General features: G+C 39.5%; 1 protein-coding gene across 10 annotated transcripts in view; it reads right to left on the reverse strand.

Annotated features, from left to right (window-relative positions):
* GREB1L (GREB1 like retinoic acid receptor coactivator) overlaps positions 1 to 15,254 on the reverse strand; it is a 140,663-nt gene that overhangs the window by 110,757 nt on the left and 14,652 nt on the right. Inside the window, exon 1 of one of the 10 annotated variants that reach the window (XM_064442896.1) lies at positions 10,381 to 10,463. The exons of the other annotated variants lie outside the window; for them this stretch is intronic. The gene's annotated coding sequence lies outside the window, so the exon portion shown is untranslated. Of the gene's footprint in view, positions 1 to 10,380; positions 10,464 to 15,254 lie in introns of those variants that run through there. 10 annotated transcript variants of the gene reach the window in all.

Here is a 15,254-nt window from a genome sequence, read left to right on the forward strand (position 1 = left end):
ACAGCATGTGTGTCAGTTACTAAATAACATAAGAAAAATTGGATGTCACACTCATACCCCCACTGCTTCTGTGCACAGCCACGCACATCGAAGCTAACCTGTATTACACTTCAAACTTTAGAAAGTTTAAAATAAATCTATTTTTAGTATTCACAGTTCTTTTTTTTACTATATTATTACTACTTTGGGGCAAGGTGAAGGATTATTTGGTTTATTTGTATTTATTTTGCACTTTTTCTTTTTGCCTGGTTTCTGATGCAAATGTGGCTCATGTTACCATGCTTTCTGTCAAGTACCTCTTAAACCCACAATTCCATACAAATGAGACAGAGGTACAGAGGTCTGAAGGTTATTTCTTCCCTCAGCATTAATGAGGAAACCTGGCCAGTTAGGCAGGACGTTTGACTGTCTCAGCTACAGGAAAGGCAGCACAAAAAGAAGCGATCGGAAGGGCTGATCCTAACCACATCCTAACTACAGAAAACATTTTAAATCAAAGTTTATCAACGAATAAATCCAAATCTTCAGGGAACTAGGTTTCTTTAGTTCCGGCACTGCTGGAATTGCTTGTAATACTTAGTTTTATTACCTATAAAACCAACATGGTGCAGAAAAGAAAACTCGACACTGTTTTTGCCTGGCTCACTGCCCGCAGAAAATGCACTCTGAGCAAAGAACAGACCTGGAGCACTTTCCGCAGACCACCTTGCCCAACCCAGTGACCCACACAATCAAAGAAAAACAGTGCGATGGTCAGAACAACCTAAAAACAGACACGGCATGTCAGACCACAAGCCTCCTTCCCTAAGTCACACAGTGGCCAACAGCAGATACTCGGAGAAGAATACAAACCCCATGACAGTCCTGTAGTAGTAATTATCCAAAATATTCTCCCAACCTCCAGTGGTCTGCAGCTCAAGGCTCGTTTAACAGCAACCTTAAATTTATCCAGCTGCTTTAGAAACCACCTAAGCTTTCCGTGTGCCTGTGTCCTGAGAAAGGAGTGCCACAACCCACCTCACACTTGCAGTTATCACCTTTTGTTTGCATTCAGCATGGCCCCTGCTAATTTCATTTGATGCTCCTCAGTTCTTTTTCCACAGAAGACATGAACAGTTATCACCTTCTGCCCCACGGTATTTTATGGACCTCAGCTGTCTTGCTCTCAGGCTGAAGTCTAGTCAACGTAGCGTTCCTTACACAGTAGTAGTTGTTCTACATCTTTGATCACCCTTACTTCTTTCTCTGTGTTTTTTTCCAATTTTCATATCTGTTATGGCAGAAAAGAGAAGGAGAAACACTGCACATGACCTTCAAGATGTAGATATACTGAAGATGCATGTGCATGGCAGAATCATGTTTTTTGCTTTGGTTTCTTTTTTTTCTTAATGACTCAACATTTGCTGCTCTTTGACTTTTTCCCCACCATTAAGCTAGCATGTTAATAGCACTCTCCATTACAACCTCAAGACATTGTTTCTGAGCAACAGCCCATTCAGAGCATCTATACAACACTGACACACATACATACACTTTCTAAGATATATACTGAGGAACTTCAAAAAGAAAATGCTGTAATTCCCTGTATTACTATTCCAGCCCATCACTGTGATGGAAAAGAAGTAGGACATTGGAATTCAGCTCTATCCTTCCTCTTCTGTTATTATGGTATGTGATTGATTCTGTTACACAAGGAAGATATTGCACGTGAAAGAGTCATAATAAATCGTAGGTCAACTTAAGCGGACTAGAAATTCTGCATATGGAAGTTAAACAGCCCAAGAATGCCGACAAACCTTTTTGTCAACCTATCCTGAAATTTAATACAAACCAATGTTGGACTTAACTATATATTGTCTTCATCCCATACTAGAAAATGTGTACTAGGTAATAGGTTCATTAGAGCAATTTCAGTACAAAAGAGGATTAATCATCAAAATATAAATACAGATTTATATAGTTATCTGTAAGTATATTGTGTTCTTTTTCAGGAAGAACAAATTACAAGCAATTACAAAGATTATGTGAACATAATTTACCTGTCTGCTCAGTCCATGAGATCTTCAGCAAGAAACTGAGGTTAAAAAAACCCCAAACCAACCCAAAACAAAACCCAACAAAATCCTCCCCAAAATCAACCTGGTCTGATGGGTTGTGAGCAGTCTGGAAGTAAATGACACTTCTCGTATGTGGATAATCACATAGGCACATGTTGCTGTATACTGACCAGTCATAAAAGATCACAGAAGCAGCAGAGCACATACCGTGTGAAAACCAGAAGATAAGGTGGATTTTTCCTCTCTCTTCTCCTGAAGACTGGCAAAGATTAGTGAAATTAAACACTGCCCAAGGCAATTGTTAAAAGCAGTTTGGCCATTAAAGTCATGTCATCTGGTGACCCAACTGACCTACATTAAACCCAGGCTAAAGGGCAATGTCATCTTTCTTTTCCTTTAGATAGCATGACTTTGCATCTTCAGCACAGATGGAAGACAACCCCTTTGGCCTTCTGGTTTCTACCGTATCCCTTGCTACAAACCAAAGTTAGCTACAACCATCTTTTGTACTTGTTTGGTCTTTGTTTCACACTACTATGATACTACTGAGCTGAAAACCAGCAAATTTTCTCCCTTAAGGGTATTGAACCAATGTCTATCTAACCAGACGCTGTAGCACTCCATATACTTAATGATGAGAAAGATTCATAGGCTAATGCATATATTACAAAAATTGCCTATTGAATTTTCATTAGATACATTCAGCTTGGATAGTTTGAATAAAAAAGATGTTATAATCACTTTTCTATTAAAGCACTAAATGTCAAAGAAGAGGTTACTCAACAAATAATTTACTTTACATCTACTGGATGGCCTACAGCTTCTCCACCCAGATTTGAGAGCTGCCATATCGATAATTTAGATGTTCTTTAAGAATTTTTCTAAAACCTTAATACTTTACAAAGATCATTCACAATCCACAGAAATGCTGTTCCACAGATAACATGGTGGATCATTCCAGTACTCTAATCCACTTCAGCATTACTATGCTGAAGATCCAGAACTGCAACAGAAGCAACACCCTCCAAGCACAATTTACTGTGCTGCTGTCTTATAAACATCTTACAAAGAAGAGTACAAGTGGCTCAAGTAGAAAAACAGACACTAATTGCTTCAGTGAAGACAAGTAAAATGGAATAGGATTTTGCTCTTGTTGAACCCATATAGAAAACTGCCTTTTACATTGCAAGATTTGCATTTAATTAGGTCAAACAGCTTTAGCTGTTGCTTATTCTTAGAACCATAGAATAATTCAGGTAGGGATGGATATCAGAGGGTCTCTATTCTAATCTCCTACTAACAGCAGGGTCAGCCATGAGAGCAGACCTAGCTACTCAAGGCTCTGCCCAGTCAAGCCTTGAAAACCTCCAAGGAGGCAGACTGGGCAGCCACCCTGAACAACCCATGCCTCTACTTGATCATGAAAAGGAAAGCTGCTTCGCAGCTTGTCAGACCCCATACTGTCTCGTTATGAGGGTTGTGTTAGGAAATTTCATTAAGTCAGTTCATAGGAAGGAAAGAGGATGAGAAACAACACAACAGGTTCGCAGTGTTTATTATCAATACCTCATTTAGGCACTGTTATTGAGGAGAAACCCCTGTTTTATTCAATCCCTGTTTCTGATAGCAAATGGTGGTCAGCACAGGATGCTTTAAAAAAAGATATAAAATGAATAAAATCTTGCAGCCTCAGAGGAGTTATTGAATCATTTCCATGTTCTGCTCTCTCATTAGAGAAAACCACTTCGTCAAAATCAAAGAATATTCTTATATTTCATTCCACCTTTGTTCAGTGGGGGCTGCAAGACACAACACTTATTTATGCTGCAAGAGCTTTCTTGTTTGTCAACAAGAGACATTTTCAAGAGCTGCCAGTGTGCAGTTTGAAATTAAGTTTATAGCTTGACCCTGCAATGTCTTTCATTAGTCATCTTTGTCAATGGGAATAAATTGCTAGGCTGCCTGATAGCTCAGGTGAACAGCATTTTCTCATGTGACTAGTTCTTTTGAAGTACCACAGAACAGGAACTGACTAGAATTTAGATTTCTTCAGTTTCAGATGATGCAGATTTGTAATCCATGTATGTTTCATAGTGGAATATTTCTCCAGAAATTATACATCTGCTAAAGCATTAGATTGGTTTTACCCACAAAGAATAAAAGTTATTCCCTTGTTTGAACCAGGAGTACACTAAATAGTCCAGCAATAAAATCATCTTGTTGGTTTTACTCATACTTTCAGTCTTCAAAGTCTTTTAAGAGAACTACAGAAATGTGCACAATGCATAAGAATGCAAACAGCTAAGTCAACACAAAGTTTAACTTTTTTTTTTTTTTAACAGCCAAACTATGTGTAAAAAAAGTCAAACACAATTCCAGAGAAATGGCGTTTGAACTACAGCTGTCTTCTCTGGTGCTCAACCACACCTGGATCTTACTGAGGTAAATACCCTCTACCCTACCGAAGGATAGTATCTTACTGTTAAAGATCTAGAGAGGCATGCAATAAATAAATCCTCTGACTGTTATTTAAAAATAAGGGCATTCAAACACCTTCCATTGGATAGACTCCTTTCTTAAGATTATCATGTAAGAGAAGTTTTCAGAAGGAATTTAAAATGGAGTCTAAAAAGCTGATAGAAAAGCAGTATTCCACATGGGCTAGTCAAGTAATTCCTACAAGGAAAGAAGAGCAGAACAAGCTCTTTAGCTAGCACACTTAGACGCTGTTATATATGCTGGTATATGGTTTATTGCAACTTTCATAAACAGAAATGGAAATTGTGTTTTTAAAAGCCACACCTGGAATACTTGTGAGATTACCAAACTCATCAATCTAATATAGAATGAAATCAAAAGCTGAAGCTTAGCAAAGAGAAATCTCAAACAGAAACAAGTAGGTTTTTGTCTTTTTGTTATTTAAGCACCCATTTTCAGCATTCAGCGTAACTATCCTTTCTCTTTCTTTTTCCAAAGGCATCTGGCTGAAGTGCCAATTATTGTCTGTAACTGCTTAGAAACTAGGCAATGAGGACCTTAGCAGAAGATATTGACACCATTTTAAAATGTGAGAGAGATGTAGTCAGGGAGCAGAATAGGGCAGCATGAAGAAGTGAAGAATCCTGTCCTCAGGATTTCTAGTCCAAAATACTTCACGCAAGTTCAGTGTTGTGTCCTAATGAAATACACACTACTGAAGCTTACCTGGTACCTGCAATATATTACAAGGTGCTTACCACATACATAACGTTTGCCTTCTGTAACATACCAATTCTCCTTGCCTCTTGTTGAAATTAAAACAAGCGTGACCTTGCCATCCTAACAAATAAAATATTTAAACACAGGCCACAGATTTCTAGAAAAAAGGAAAGCTCTTCTATTTAGCTGCATACATGATTTGCTGTGAATTTATGCTAAGCCAAACAGAATTTCTATTATTGGAGGTTATTTTATTCAAGATGTAACTTCCATATAGTAAATGGATGTTGTTTTGTGCTGTGTTTGAAAAGCATTTGCATGCAAGGCCCAAGGCAGCATTGCTGCATTGACAACCAGGCTAAGCAAATGTGTAGGTTCTGGCTCTGGGGAACTGTTTTCTCCGAAGAGTAAGGTCATGTACTTTTCATGAAAACTACTGAAATCTCCTCAGATAACAACTCTTTAATTTCTATATATGGCAGAATCAAGCATAACAAGCAGAAACCTTCATCTAAACCTCGCTCCCTATCCTAAATAGAAGAGCAGGGAGAGCAAGAGAAGACCCTACCTGCCCCAGCGGCTGCCCTGCTGCCAGCGTGGTAAGACAGCAGAAGTGTGCTGGGCACCCTCAAACAGGGGCCAGCAGCAGGGTGTCCCTGTGCTTCAGGGAGGCCTGGTTAAACTCTCAGTTCAGCCTCAGTCGTGGGATCCCCTCTACCTTTCACCTACTAGCTTTCTTTCTAGAACAGCTCAAAACAGGGTAACAGATACAACAATAAAAATCCAAGATGTGGAGTAAGGAGCTTTAACCGCTCAGAGCCTCTTTACATATTTTCAAGAGGCATTTTATTCATATGTTTGCTTTTGTCCCCAGAAATAAAACCAGTATTTTTGTCAGTCTAATTTAAATTGCACACACTCACAGTTTACCTCCTCTTATTTGCTTAAACACAGGTTCTCTATACTGACTAACTTTAATAAGATTAGTTTCTCTCTGTTGTTCAACATTTTCTTTTTTTGATTGCTATTACAAACCACCAGGTAAGCTTGTGTTTCCCAGATGTGAAACAAACAGTATCTGCCTCCACTGGACGTGTTGATCTAAGCCCATGAGCCTGAAGCACCTGCTGAGGTGCAGTAAGAAACTGCAGCTAATTCTGCTTCTGTTACAGTTTTGTGCTTCCAGTTCTGCAGCTCTCCATTTATTCCCCCTGCCTGCTGAGCAATTACGATGCAGTTTGATTTGAGCATAAAGTTACTGCTAAACCAAAAAATTAAATTAAGTCTACTGTTAAATACAAAAAACTTGCTTAAAAGATGCAAAATTGGTAGAACTTTAGGGAAAAAAAAAGGGGAGGGGTTAAAAAAAAATCCATTTTTGCTTAAGACTTGCTCCTACCATTTGGATGGGGAACAGAAGAGGGTAAGAGGAAGGTTGGTTTTCATTCACAAAGTGCAAGGATCTAAAGGTCCACACAAATGCTTTTATATTTTATTTGGTTATATTTGGAATGCCAGAGCATACACAAAGCACCCAGACATCCTCCCCACTCTCTGTGGTGGAGGCCCCCTCCGGTCTCCTCTGAGGGGCTCTGTCACGGGAGATGGGTCAACATATCCCTTCTCCAGTGGGGAACGAAGGTTCTTATTACAGATGGAAAAGTTCTGCCAAGGGGTCATGACAGCTTCCTGCCACATTAACTTTCAATAATTATTCCAAGTTTGTAAAGCAGCAATATGGATTTTTCTATTAAAAAAAAAAAAAAAAGCATCAAGTTCTTACGGACCCCTCTGCATTCAAGTCTGTCCTTACAATCTTAACACTTGGGCGACTTTGTTTTTTTTCAACTAAGGAATTTACAAGCTCTCCTAGTAAGCTTACAACTGCCACATGTTGAATACCAGTAGCTTTGGATCTCAAAGTCTTCACAAGGTATAAAGAATTTTTTCCACTATCTTTATCTTTCCTTTAAAAAAATTTCAAGACATTTAAATACAAGCCCTGAAAATGTGACAATAGGTTTAAACAACTTTTAAATAATTATTTTTTTAAAAATCATAAACACAAAATTTAAAATTTTAATACACAATTCTGTGGTACAGAGTATAATTTTTTTTTTGAGTCGCATACCGTATTTCTATCATGCACTATACATATCTTTAAATGAGGTGTAAAGAAGATGACCATTCCTTCTGGAATCTCACAGAAGTTTATATATATTTCCCATATTCACACTCCTTCATTCAGCTTTTTTTTATTACCAGAAAGATTTAATTCTTGTTATAAATAGCTTATTCTAAAGCTAAATGTCCACAGACAATTTGATGTCAAATCACACCTTTGTCTAGGGCAACATAACAGCCACACATGTAGAACTATTAAGGAAATGACCTAATAAAATTAAAAGCTTCCCAACACACACTTTAAAATGATCATTTGTGAGAGATGCTTGCCAAGCACCTTCTGCCTTCATTGTAGGGAATAATTCAGTCTGCATTCGGCTTCACCCCTCCGTTGTCAGCCACCTATGTGTCACCTCCCTTTTTCTCAGGTAATCAGCTCTGTACTTAAGAGTATCTGCACACCAGTCTCCTAAGTCTCGTCTACCTCAAGACCTTTTGCCGATATTTGGGGTAGCAACGATTGTAACCCAACACGGGTAACCACTTGCCCAGCTAAGCACAAACCACCACCAGCAGCATCTGCAAAACTGTAATAAAATGGCACTCAAAAAGGCTTCTCCAGCTCATGCTTCCAAATAAACTGTATTTAGCAGCAAATAAGCAGCAAGAATGTTGTTTTTATATCACCTACATTTATAAAAAATGTAATCTAAGGGCATACTCTCGGAGTGAGATTCTTGCCTAACTGAAGAAAGCATGGGGGGGCGGGTGTGATTTATTTCAGCAGCAAGGGCATCTCACCCACCGTTAGTGCCCCACATGGTTTGTTCAATAAAGGGCTCCAGAGGACATGGCAACTGACTCATTTCAAGGACACACAGCGAGAACAATACCTGTATCTTCCCCAGCCTGGTAAGATTCTTCTCAACTAGAAACATTTCATTTCTGCCAGGCAAAAAGGACTCATTATATACCATACCTCAGCTGCCAACATTCTGCTTCAGACTGTGCACAACAGTCAGCTTTAAAACAGCTGCGATGTCCCAGACGGCAGCATGGAAAGCTACAAACCAAACCATGTCCCAAACTTGATCCCAAGCCCACTTCACATGTTCGGTCTCACAGAAGCTTTAAAGTGATTTCTCTGGCACAGCTTTATTACAAAGGGAGAAGAGACAGCAAATTAAAAATACAGAGTTAGTCACAGGAAAAATGTTGCCTGCTCCTAGAAAATCACTTTGTAGGATTACCTTTTCTGAAATTCTGGCATCTAGGTAATACAGTTTGAAAAGAGATTTTGTTTCAGTGAAGCTTAGTTTAAACAAGGGCTATTAAACAGGGTCAGAAATGCCACTGCTAGCTGCAGAATTACAGATGAGCACAAGTTGCATACATACAATAAGCAGCTCAGTTTGATAAATGAAAAGATGCAAACTCAGTTACTAGCAATGAGAAAGATAGGAAATGTGAATGATTTAATATGTATGAAGTAATATTTTTTAATCTAAAAGAGTTTTAGCATAGTTTAGAGTCTCCCCTCCTTCTTCCAACTCTGTTCACACTCTTTCTAGCAACTTCAGCCATAAGCAGCTCTACAGCAAGGTGCTAACAAACTCTAATGCTTTAAAAGCTTTTAAACTGCAGCAGGCAAAGAGCAAAACACTGTTTAGGAGGCAAGGGGAGAGGAGAGGGTAAAAAAGAAACCATACTGAAAACATCAATGAAACAACAAAGATTTAAAATTCATCCTTCTTACAAAAATAGCAATTATTTAAACTATGGTATAAATATACAATCATCGCACTAGTTGGCTGCATAGGGGTGTAATGAATGCTATGCTTTTTAAATTAAAGCAAATATATAATTAAAACTATTAAATTATTTTTAGTATTATTAAACTATTAAAACTGTTTAATTATCTAATTAAAACTGTACCTTATTTGAAACATTGGGAAATCACTAACAGGAAGAGTTCCAACCTTATCTTTTGCATGCCATGATCTGAGCATGTAATCTTATATATACATCATCAAAACCTCCTATAACAGTTTATATGCACAGATTAAGATCTACAGTTTACCTTCCAAACTCGTACCTGGGCATTATCCGTATTTTACGGAAAGAAAACTATGACCCAAGAAGTTTAAAACTACTCACCCAACAGTCAACCCACAAATCAGCGTGATATAAGGTCCTCACCAGTTTCAAGAGTTAACATTTGTGCCAATTTTTTTAAAAAAAAAACAGTTCTACCACAGATGCAGAAGATGCTTCCTGCAACAATGCAGAAACTTTCAAGAAGCCAGCAGAAATGAAATCAATTTAAGAAGTCATCGTCTTGAAGATACATTTACAAGCCTGACCATCTCCTCCACAATTCAGTTTTCCAGGGGAGATATGAACAAGTATATTTCTGCTTGAGCTAAATGGACACAGAGGAGCATCAGTAATGCATGTTTGGCTACAGAGTTCTACATGTAGCTAAACATTTTCAGAAAAAGTATTTTCCTATTTTTCCCCGGCTGCTTAATTTTTAAAGTATGATTTCACAGACGCAGTAATGCAAAAGTAACACAGCTTACAAGATTCAGGTAACTGTCTCAGATATATTATAAGCAGAGAAGCAACAACCTGATGCAAGCATGAATTTACATTTTTTCGCGACAATTCTGTTGGTTGGAAAAGGCACTAAGTCACATGTGGTACTCCACATTCAGAGAGTCCTGTAATGAACATGCCTTCAAAAAAGCATTTTTCCATGCCTAAAATTCCTACACTAAACCAGTGTGACATTTCATACTTAGCTTCTGAGAAGTAGCACTGAAAATTTAAACAAGAGAGGGTAATTGATTCATTACATCCATTTCTACTATATTTCTTTTTGTATTTTTTGGTCCCCATTTCAAAAGGTATTGTTTAAATTGCCCTAATCTGCAAACAGCAACAATAAGTGTAGCAAATACTTGACAATGAAGATGTAAAGCCTCTAAAAACCTGTTACCTTAGTAACCATGGGAATGCAGGAGAATAAGAATACACAGAGTGTCAGGACATCATTTTGGATTCCACAGGGTTTGGGTTGAAATACAGTCAGCTTTCATTAGCTTTTTGTTTTTCCCAGTAGGTCCTTGGACTTTGAAACAAAACCTGAATGACAGCTATGAGCAATTCCAGCCTTACTCCTGATTAGCCACACCAAACAAAACAGCTCTCTTCACTGTGAGCCCCCCGCCTTTGCACCCAACAAGCCTTGAAACAAACATTATTTATGCTGCTATCCCCTCTGGATATCACTAATAAATCTCATTCCAAAGAGAAGAGTAAAACGAAGAGCCACTTTCCTGGGACTTAATAGATAATTCACTTTAAACAAATGTACTGCAAGAAAAATAAAAAGCCAACATATGCAGGACATTTCTGTAACCTCACAGTTTATTTACAGACTTTACAGGGTATGTTTATTCAACACCAACACTAAGAAGAATTTAGCTGCTCATTTAAGTAACACTGTATTTCCATTTTACTCATGAAGGGGGAAAATAAAATAAAGAAGATAAAGAATTGAGATCTGTGCCCCTACCCCCACCGAGGCCTGTTGGGAAGCTTGTGGTCAAGACAGAACAGAACAAAGATCTCCCAACCGCTGGCTTTAGCCGGCTTAATTCCAGGTCCATCCCCTTGCTCTTTGCTGCTATCTGGTCACTTGGGAAAACAATCTGAAAAAAAAAGCCCCAGGCAAAAACTTTGGAAAAATGCACAAGAAACTCAACCATGTGGATTATGTTAGATCCAGCCACTAGAACACCTAAATGCTCCTTGTACTTTACACATACAGCTTTATGTCCACACTTCCCTCCCCGAGTACAAACCAGGCCTGTTCAGAAAGTTAGAGAGTCAGCTACTCTCCTCACCCGTGAATTCTGCAGTCAACTACAAATTACAAATATACAGCAATACAGCAAATCAAAACATCTGCCTATTAATCAGAACTAAGTTTTCTCTAAAAGCCTGATCAACCTTCTAGATACAATGATAAAGCAGAGTAGTGTTGGAGAGCGAGGAAAAGAGAGGGAAAGGGAAGGAACATGTTTTTGCTCAGTGAGAGAGAAAAAAAAATTGAAATAATGGCCTTCTTGGTCATCATGTGATGACAAAAATCTTTGCATCAAAAAAGCCTGGAAGGTAACAGTAGTTCAGGGACACTGGTCTTACCTCGCCTTACATTGGCTCACTTCTCTTCCGACTGATAAGGTATTTATTTTCCATTCCCAGAAGCTGCCATTTCAGGACACCATTGATACATGTAAGAGCTACTGCCTCTGAATATTTGTGGTCTTCTGCAGTCATTTACACACATATATAAAGCAGTACCACACAGTGGCAACACCCATTTTACATGCAATAGTCGTCATTCTCTTTTTCAGACTGCCCTATGTGAATGTCTGGATCATCTTATATGTCATTAATAAACACCAAAGTTACACCCTCAAAGGCCACTTTAAGAGATTGGTTCATCTGCTCATAGGGCAAACCAGCAGCATTTCTCCACGCAACGGCAACCTCCAAGTTAAATCAAAAAGAATATCTAAATTAAATCCAATTAGTCATTATGTATGGAAGAATACTTCTTGCATTATCCAGTCACACATTTTGTAGATATATAGAGAGAGGAGCTGCTCTTCCCCACTCATGCGCACAATCAGGTTTCCAGAAACAGGCTCATCTCTACAATGGTAAGCACATTTACAACAGCAATGAGCCAGCAGGTTATAAAAGAGCACATTTGATCCAGCCATGTACAGGAGGAAGGCCATCTCAGGTTTTGAGACACTAGCTTAGGCCTCAGAAGTCCAATTTTCAGGTCAATCGGTCCCTCCTTTTTTCAGTCACTCAGTTCTCTAAGGAAACAAGGAAGAATAGGCACAATCACTAAATATTTTTTTAGGAGAAAAGGATTTCAGATGAAACCGTAAGTTCTGAGGGGGAATAAAAGCTTCGTAAAATACCTATTTAAATTTATTTCTTTAGCATACAAACCATTTTCAGAATCATATTATTGAAACCAGCATACGTTTCCATAAATTACCAAAAACTCTATTTGTTTCCAAGTTTCTGTCTAATCTACCCACAGTCATACTTTCAGATTGGTTTCACACACACTCTTTTTGCTTGACCTGGCATAGCCTGACTGCCACCCTAAGCAGGGTAAGCTTGCTTCTGCTGCTTGGCCAGCCCCTGAAAAGGTTCCTCCAGCAGGGAAGATGAGAGATTCTCTCCCAGCAGTACCTACACCCGGAATGACTCTACTGTGAAGAAGCAGAAAAGCAACTGAGCTTAACTTAAATCAGTTGATTTCATCTAATCTCCATGAAGCTTCTCCACGGATCTCGCTCCCTTGCTGTAAGAGATTAAAAAGTGACTAAAGCAGCAGTTACAAGCAGTCCCAGAAATTTCAATCTCTTATGGAGACTGCTGCTAACTACTAAGCAGTCCCACCACCCATGGCTATTACCCAAGAGGCAAGTTAGATGACCGGAAGACTGCAGAGCAGAACTGATCATGATGACTGTTCTCCTGCAATGCACTTTCAGAGAGTTAAAAATAAATAAAGCTGCCAGAAGTGGTCTAAGTGGAGCGGCTCAGTCAGCAGCCAAGCCAATGGAAAGCTAAGACCAGAGGTTAAGCACAGTCCAGCATGCCCAAGGCCAGGACCTCTTCTAAAGGTGAGTTGGGGAATAGCTTCTAACGCAGAGGAGGGCTGTGATGCGCTATGAAGTAGTTGGCCACATATCTCCACTGAGGACATGTGACTTTCCAAAGGTAAGCGTCAGCAGAAAGCCGCATGTCAAAAACAACAGGCTCCCTAAAAACCTTTGGTGTGTTGCTTCCTCTCTGGAAAGCCTGTCAGTGGTAGTAACGGCCATACCTTCCCAGGAGAAGGGAACCTTGGCACTTTCACCTTTGATGGACATGGTTTTCAAGCTGGGTAGGAAAGGATAGCGCCATTCTTCTTACAGCAGGAAGTCATTGCTACAGCGTCCAAACTCTTTCCTGCAAACCACAAACAGGCCTTTTTATCACAGGAGAGGAAGATTTCTCAAACTCGTATTAAGGACAGGACGGCTATCAGCTCAGTAAACGGAGGCTGAGTCACTGCTGCAATAGGAACATTGTAACGACAACATGGGTGAGGAGCACACATGAACTCACCCCGTATGGGAAAGCAGCTTATCATGACCCTACCTCCGTACTCACCCTCCCCAGAGAAAACCCCGGCAGGACACCCTGACATTGAACAGCATTGCTCAGACTCTGGTTGACTGCGCTCAGGAGAAGGCAAAACACACACATAAATAATTCCATCTTTGCAACAGCAACATGAGAAGGTGAACGCAAGCAGATGCCAGTCTTCTACCTAGTTCCCTTTCTAGAATTACTGCCTTCCTGTAGGTAAGGTAAGCCACAGGCACTGTGCCTTCTGACTGGCAGGTCTGTGGCTGCTTTTATGTGGGAACAAAGGACACAACAGATCTGTTTTAATGGCAGAAATGCAGTACGACCCAACCTGAGTAAGCACGAAGATAAGTGCAGGCCTCTATTCTAACTGCTCTGTCATCTGCACAGGCCACAGACTCAACTGCTCAACCCAGATGCTGGGAGAACCAGACTTTTTGCAAGTTGCCTACAATTCAAGCTAGACAGCTTAGCAATGCTCTCTTAAGGGAACTGCGAAATATCTGTATCAGGACAAGCACTCATCAATTTCTCCGCACCAGACGCAAAACTGTGTTCCAAATATCTAGAACAGGGTTTTCACCTGAAATAAAATTCCCCAAGTTCTTAATTTTTTTTTCCTCATAGAAACTCAGTTCTGCAGGAAGAAAAAAATTGAATCAGTTCTCAAGCCAGTTCAGAACAGTTCCTTCTTCACTGCAAAGTTTAAACTCTTTCGCCCCGAACATCAACCTAATTGGCACTAGTTCTACAAATGTTTTGATCTCAGTGTAATTTCAAGACAGACTGAAAATACCTGAAAGGCATGTTGATGGTACCTATTGCTTTCTACCAAAAGAAGGGCAGCACATATGCATGTTCCATTAATTTTACAGAAGTGATGTCTGTACACCCATCCAGTTTACAAAACTTCCAAACGAATCCCAAAGTAGGATTTCTCTACCTAACAGAGGGCACATGTTTAAAATCACCTCACAGTATATGTGGCATTAATGGTTAAAAAAAAATAAAAAAGACGCTACACAGTACTGATCGCTTCCACCCCAACCTGTTCCACTGCACCGGCCAAGCTCCACGTGTCACTCAGTAGTAAACTCGATAAAGGAATTTATCCACCTAAAAAGTAACCTGGAAAAAGAAGTTCTTTTTCAAGTGGATCGGTTCCCCTGCGGGATCCCAGTGTATGCCAAACAAACAGCAGCAGAATAGGGGAAAAGGCTGAGGGTGGGATGAGGAGGAAATGGGCAACCAAGTAGGAGGATGCGAGGGCTAATCGACCAGCAAGCCACAGTGCTGTCACACAGGTTCATTCACATGGTTTGATACAAACCTTCCTTATCAAGCCAAATCACAGACTTTTAATTACGACATGCAACTTTAAAAAGAAAGCAAGCAAGGAAATGTCACAAGACTTCAGCTCTTCTACCTGTAGAAAGCAACCTGAAGAGTATGTGGGAAAAATAGAAGAGAACGGGAAATTAACTTTTTCTAACACCCTTCACTCTGTGAAGTGACTTTTGGGAATTACCTCCAAATTTCATCTACTGAGTGATAAGTAGGCTAAACTCAAATAAGCAAAGACCTGTAAGATGCCAAGACATTTGTATTGAAGCTCCTTCCTTCTCGCGCTCCTCTGTAATG

This window comes from Phalacrocorax carbo, chromosome 2 (assembly GCF_963921805.1).
Source record: "Phalacrocorax carbo chromosome 2, bPhaCar2.1, whole genome shotgun sequence".
NCBI classification, from domain to species: Eukaryota; Metazoa; Chordata; class Aves; order Suliformes; family Phalacrocoracidae; genus Phalacrocorax; species Phalacrocorax carbo.